Below are 6049 nucleotides of genomic sequence, written 5' to 3' on the forward strand. Positions count from 1 at the left end.
AGATAGAGTAAAATACTCGATGGAGAGTAACCGACTGTAAAGGTACAGGCGGCATGCCCCTCTGAAAGAGTAAAATATTCAATGGAGAGTAGCCGACTGTAAAGGTACAGGCGGCATGCCCCTCTGAAGAGAGTAAAATTCTCAATGGAGAGTAGCCGACTGTAAAGGTACAGACGGCATGCCCCTCTTAAGTAAGAATAAAAATTAAACATGGAGAGTAGCCGACTATTTGTTAGTAGGCGTGCCCCTCTTAGTACAAAATTGAATATTAAGTGCAAACTTTTATTAAGTAGCCCTTGATTATTTACATCATTCAAAAGAAATATTTCTTAAGATTATCTACATTCCAAGTTCGTGGCAACGGTTTTCCATCTGGTGTTTCCAGCCGGTAGGTACCGTCCCTGACCTCTTCACAGATTCGGTAGGGTCCTTCCCAGTTGGGAGTTAGTTTGCCAGACTCATTAGCCCTACCAACTGCTTCCATTTTTCTAAGTACAAAGTCCCCCACTTTGAGTGGACGCCTGTGTACTTTTTTGTTGTATGATCTAGTCATTCTCAGGCGGTAAATTTCATGGCGCAAGACAGCATTGCCCCTCCTTTCAGGAAGTGAGTCTAATGCCAGGCGCATGGCTTCCCAGTTTGCCTCTTCGTCATATAGCATTACTCGAAGAGTCGGCTCGTAGTGTTCTATTGGAAGAACAGCTTCCGCACCGTAAGTTAGGAGGAATGGAGTTTCTCCAGTCGCCCCTTTTTCAGTCGTCCTAATGGCCCAGAGAACATGTGGTAATTCATCCGCCCATAGGCCGCCTGCTCGTTCAATCTTTTTCTTAAGACCGTCTGAGATGATTTTATTAAAGGCTTCTACCTGGCCGTTTGCTTGTGGACGGCCGACAAATGCAAAGTAGTGTGCAATTCCTTGGTCACCCAACCAGCTTTTGAGAACAGGCGTCTCAAATTGGGGACCATTATCAAAAACCATAGACATGGGAACCCCGAACCGAGTGATGACATTTTTCCAAATGAATGAAATTACATCCTTCGTCTTGATTCCCTTTACAGCCTCCGCCTCTACCCATTTAGTGAAGTAGTCGACGGCAACAAGTATGTACCTCCTTCCGCCTGTAGCAGGCGTATATGGACCCAGAATGTCCATGCCCCACTTAGCAAACGGTAGTGGGCTATGAATAGTAGTGAGGTCAGTAGCCGGACGGTGAATTAGTTTGCCAAACCTTTGGCACTTGTCACACTTTTTCACCATCACCATCGCATCTGCCTCTAAGGTAGGCCAAAAGTAGCCCTGCCGCCTTGCCCGTTGAGCAAGCGTCCTACCGCCTATATGGGAAGCACAGTAACCAGAGTGAAGATCGTCTAGTATCTCTCGTCCCTTTACTGGAGTAACACACTTTAAAAAGGGTTGAAGGTACCCCCTTTTGTGAAGTTCTCCCTTTATTATTTCAAAACTGGTGGCTCGTTTTTTCAGTGCTGCCGCCTGTTGATGATCATCCGGCAGGGTACCATTTTCCAGATATGCCCTGATTGGATCCATCCAGGTTGAGCTTCTGTCTAGGATTCCAATAGGGTCTTCCTCGATGCTTCTCTTCTCCATTACTTCCCAAAAAACAGTTCGAGGAGTATCAGAGGAGGCGGATGATGCTAATTCTGACAGTGCATCCGCCTGGTTGTTTTCTGATCTCGGCACTTGGATCAGATGGAAATCCTCAAGGGAGCCGACTGCTTGTCGGACCGCCTGTAAATACTTGACATGGCCGGATGGGTTGCTTCATATTCGCCATTGTACTGACTCACTATCAATTGTGAATCGGAACAGGCGTCTATTTTTCTTGCCCCTGCCGCCTTGCACATGCGGATTCCGGCTAGTAAAGCTTCATATTCTGCCTCATTGTTTGAGGCCTGAAAACTGAAGCGTAGAGCATACTCGTACCTGTCGCCCTCCGGCGACTGACATATGACGCCTGCTCCACAGCCATTTGCAGTAGAGCTTCCGTCCACATATACCTTCCAGACTTGGTCTGGAACTTGAGAGTCAGGGGGACGAGTCATCTCAACAATAAAGTCAGCAAAGGCTTGCCCCTTCACTGCTTTTCTAGGCTCGAAAGTAACTTCGAGGCTCTGAATTTCTATGGCCCATTTGATCATTCGGCCTGACGACTCCATGATGGTCAGTGGCCTCTTGATAGGTTGGTCTGTATACACGACGACTGCATGTGCCAAAAAGTAGGGCTTCAATTTTTTAACAGCCATGAAGAGTGCAAGACCAAATTTCTCCACTAAGGGATACCTCAACTCGGCATTTTTCAGTACGTGACTGACAAAGTAGACCGGGAGCTGACAGCCGTCTCTTTCAGCAAGGAGAACAGCGCTTAACGCATGATCAGAGACGGCCAGGTACATGTAGAGTACTTCTTTGGGCAAAGGGCTGACCAGCCTCGGCAAGGAATGCAAGTGAACTTTCAATTTCTGGAAGGCGGCCTCAGCATCCGGCCCCCATTCAAACCTTGCCTTTTTCTTAATTGCCTGGAAAAAGTATAAGCATTTGTCGCCTGATCGGCTTAGAAATCTTCCCAAGGCCGCCAGACAACCTGTTAACTTCTGAACCTCTCGGATGGTACGAGGCGACTGCATGTCAATGACCGCCTGCACCTTCTCAGGGTTCGCCTCTATTCCTCTCTGATTGATAAGGAATCCGAGAAATTTCCCAGACTCAACTCCAAAGACACATTTCTTGGGATTGAGCATGACATGGTGCCGCCTGAGTGTGGCGAAAGTTTCTCGGAGGTCCGACAGATGATATTTCTGAAGTTTAGTCTTGACAATCATATCATCAATGTATGCCTCGACGTTTCTCCCAATCTGATCAAAGAACACAGTGTTTATCATTCGCTGGAAGGTAGCCGGGGCATTCTTAAGACCAAACGGCATGACCGTGTAACAATATAATCCCTGATCAGTGACGAAGGCTGTCTTCTCCTGATCTTTCTTCCATAAAGGAATTTGATGGAAACCAGAGTAGGCGTCCATAAAGCTCATCAAAGCATGGCCGTCTGTTGAGTCGACCAGGTTATCAATTTTAGGCAGAGGGTAACTGTCTTTGGGGCACGCCTTGTTTAAGTCTGTGTAGTCTACACACATTCGCCAGGTGCCATTCGGCTTTTTAACAAGCACCACATTTGCAACCCAGTCTGGGAAGTAACATTGTCGAATGAACCCTGCATCAAGTAATTTTTTAACTTCGGCGGCTGCCGCCTGACTTCTTTCTTCGCCATGGTTCCGCTTCTTCTGCCGTACCGGCTTCTTTTTCGGGTCCACGGCTAGTTTATGTACCGCTAGATCAGGACTAATGCCTGGCATTTCATGGACTTCGAATGCAAAGATGTCCTTGTATTCTTTCAATAGTTTGTGAAAGTCGTCACCAAGGTCTCTCAGAGCAGTCGTCCCAACTTTGACTGTTCGCTCAGGACGTGAGTCGTCTAAGATCAAGTCCGTATGCTCACCAGCCGGATGAGGGCGGAATTCATCCGACCGCTCCTCTGCCAATGATTGCTATTTTTTGTCTTTTCTTGCGGCTCCTGTCTGGGATGCCTTTCTCTTCTTGCCGCCTGCTTTCTGAACAGGCGCACTCTCCTTGACTTTGTCAAGGTCTGTTTTTCCACCAGTTGACCCAGTGGCCATAAAAGTGGGCTTGACATCCGAGAGATAGCACTCTCGGGCCATCCTCTGATCTCCCCTTAGGGAGCCGACTGTTCCATTATCCCTCTCAAACTTGAGCAACATAAGAGATGGGATTATAACAGCCTTGGAATTATTCAGGGTTGGTCGTCCCAGAATCATGTTGTAGGCCGAGAGTTCTTCCACCACCAGGAACCGGACTACCATGTGTCGTCCTTCCCCTTTTTTGCCCAGGCGGATGGGTAAATCCACTCGTCCCAGTGGGTGGACGACTCCTCCTCCAAACCCTACTAAAGGGTGGGATGCCGAATGTATGCAATTATTCTGATATTTCAGTTTCGACAGACATTTGCTACTGATGAGATATGAGGAGCTTCCGGTATCTATGAGGATTCGGCCAACTCTCTGGTTTGCCAATTTACATTCAATAATGATAGGGTCGTCATGCGACCCTCTTACCCCTCCTAGATCTTCTTCAGTGATGACAATCTCAGGAAATGAATATTTGGAGGGCCGTTCTTGGTGAACGGAATTTACATCTAACCGTCTGATGTTGTCTTTGTTGCCCCTAATAGTGGGGCCGCCTCCTGAGAAGCCGCCTGCAGTGGTGTAGACGACTGCATCATCTGTATCGGAGCTGTCGGCCTGTTGATTCTTTTTTGCCGACTGCTTTTTTGAGGAAGTGTTCCCCGTAGATTTCTTGACATAAGTGTCAAGATCACCTTGCTCAGCCAGGCGGTCCAGATACCGCATGAGACTGATGCAGTCATTGGTGTGATGACCAACATCTTCATGATAAGCACATAATTTTTCTTGGTTCCGGTTGTTTGCAGAACCCTTCATGGGGACCGGCTTCTCAATTGAGATCCGTCCCTTGATTTCTTTTAGGATAAACTAGTTATCCTTGTTAAACGCATACTTTGGGGAGTATGGTTTGAATTCTTTTTTCTTTTTCTGGGCCGGCTGTTTAGAGGAATCAGCCGCCCAGACCTCTTTTCTCTTCTCATCTTTGTTTGACGACTGTTTCTGTCGTCCTTCTCTTTTGTCGGACCTTTTCCCGTCCGACTGTTTTACCGTACAAAGATCAGTCGCCTGTATATAGGCTTCCGCTTCAATCAAGGCCTCTTGAAGAGTCGCCACCCTCTTTCGGACCAAATCAAATTTGAAGGTCGACCCGTCTTTGAGACCTCTGAAAAAGTCAGTATAGGGTACTTCATCCGGTAACCCTTGAATCTGTATTCTCATCAGGTTAAACCGCCTGATGTAAGAACGAAGCCCCTCCTTCTCGCCCTGCTGAATTGTTCCTAAATCAAGGGTCGTCTTCTTCGCAGGGATGTTCATGGCGAAGTTGGAGGTGAATAAGTAAGCAAGCGTCCTGAAGCTATTTACACAACCAGTGCGCAGGTTGCCGAACCATTGTTGTGCGATTGCTTTGAGAGTCGCTGGGAAACACTTGCACCAGGTGGGATCATCCAACCCTTGAAGGTACATCAGGTTGGTGAATGCCATCAGATGGTCTTCTGGGTTAGTAGTGCCGTCATAGGCGCCTACTAATACATTTTTCACTTTGGCCGCTGTTCAGTAATTTCCTTGGAGAAGGCCGACGGCTGTTCACCAAGTCTAAGCAACCGTAGCTGCCAGTCCATAGGTTGGACATTTTTTGCTGCTTGTCCACCAAACGGAGGTGGCTGTAAAAAATACTGTTGTTGCGGTACAAACGGTAAGTTTGGTACCGCCTGGTCGCTATGAAAGTCAGACTGACGGGAGGTGCCGCCTGACTGACTCTCATGATACGACTGCGTATGCCTCATTGAGGTATTTCGCAGACTGTCTTGGAAGTTTGAAGTAGAGGCCGACTCTAACAATCGGTCCCTCTTCTTCTGCTCTAGCAGTAGCCGAGCGTCTGTGTATGATTTCCTCGACCCGTCCGCCTGAATATGACGAACAGGTTTCCTATTTCCTGGAGTAGGAAAACGGTATTTTGTGAAATCAAGGGCAGTCGGCTCCCGCTTCCTAGATTTAGGATGAGGAGTCGCCTCTCGCCCTTGAACTGGCTTCCTCTTCAGTGAAGTGGAAGGTTTCTTAGCCGACTGCTCCTTGTCCAGAGCAGGCGGCTTCTTGTTGATCAACTCTTGAATTTCTCCCTTGAAGTCCCTCATGAAGGTCATGAGTTCGTTCCTTGTGATGGGAGCAGACCCATCAGTCGACTGCTGCCGAACAGGCGGTGCGCCTGCTGGCTCACTTCCAGTTTGAAGATGTTCCCGTTCCCTCCTTTCGGTATGACAGGTACGTCGGGCCCTTAGGGTCCCGTCTGAAGCTGTGTGAGCTTCAACTTCAAATTCACTCTCAGTATCGTGGTCCG

The sequence above is a fragment of the Chenopodium quinoa genome, unplaced genomic scaffold (assembly GCF_001683475.1).
Source record: "Chenopodium quinoa cultivar QQ74 unplaced genomic scaffold, ASM168347v1, whole genome shotgun sequence".
NCBI lineage: Eukaryota > Viridiplantae > Streptophyta > Magnoliopsida > Caryophyllales > Amaranthaceae > Chenopodium > Chenopodium quinoa.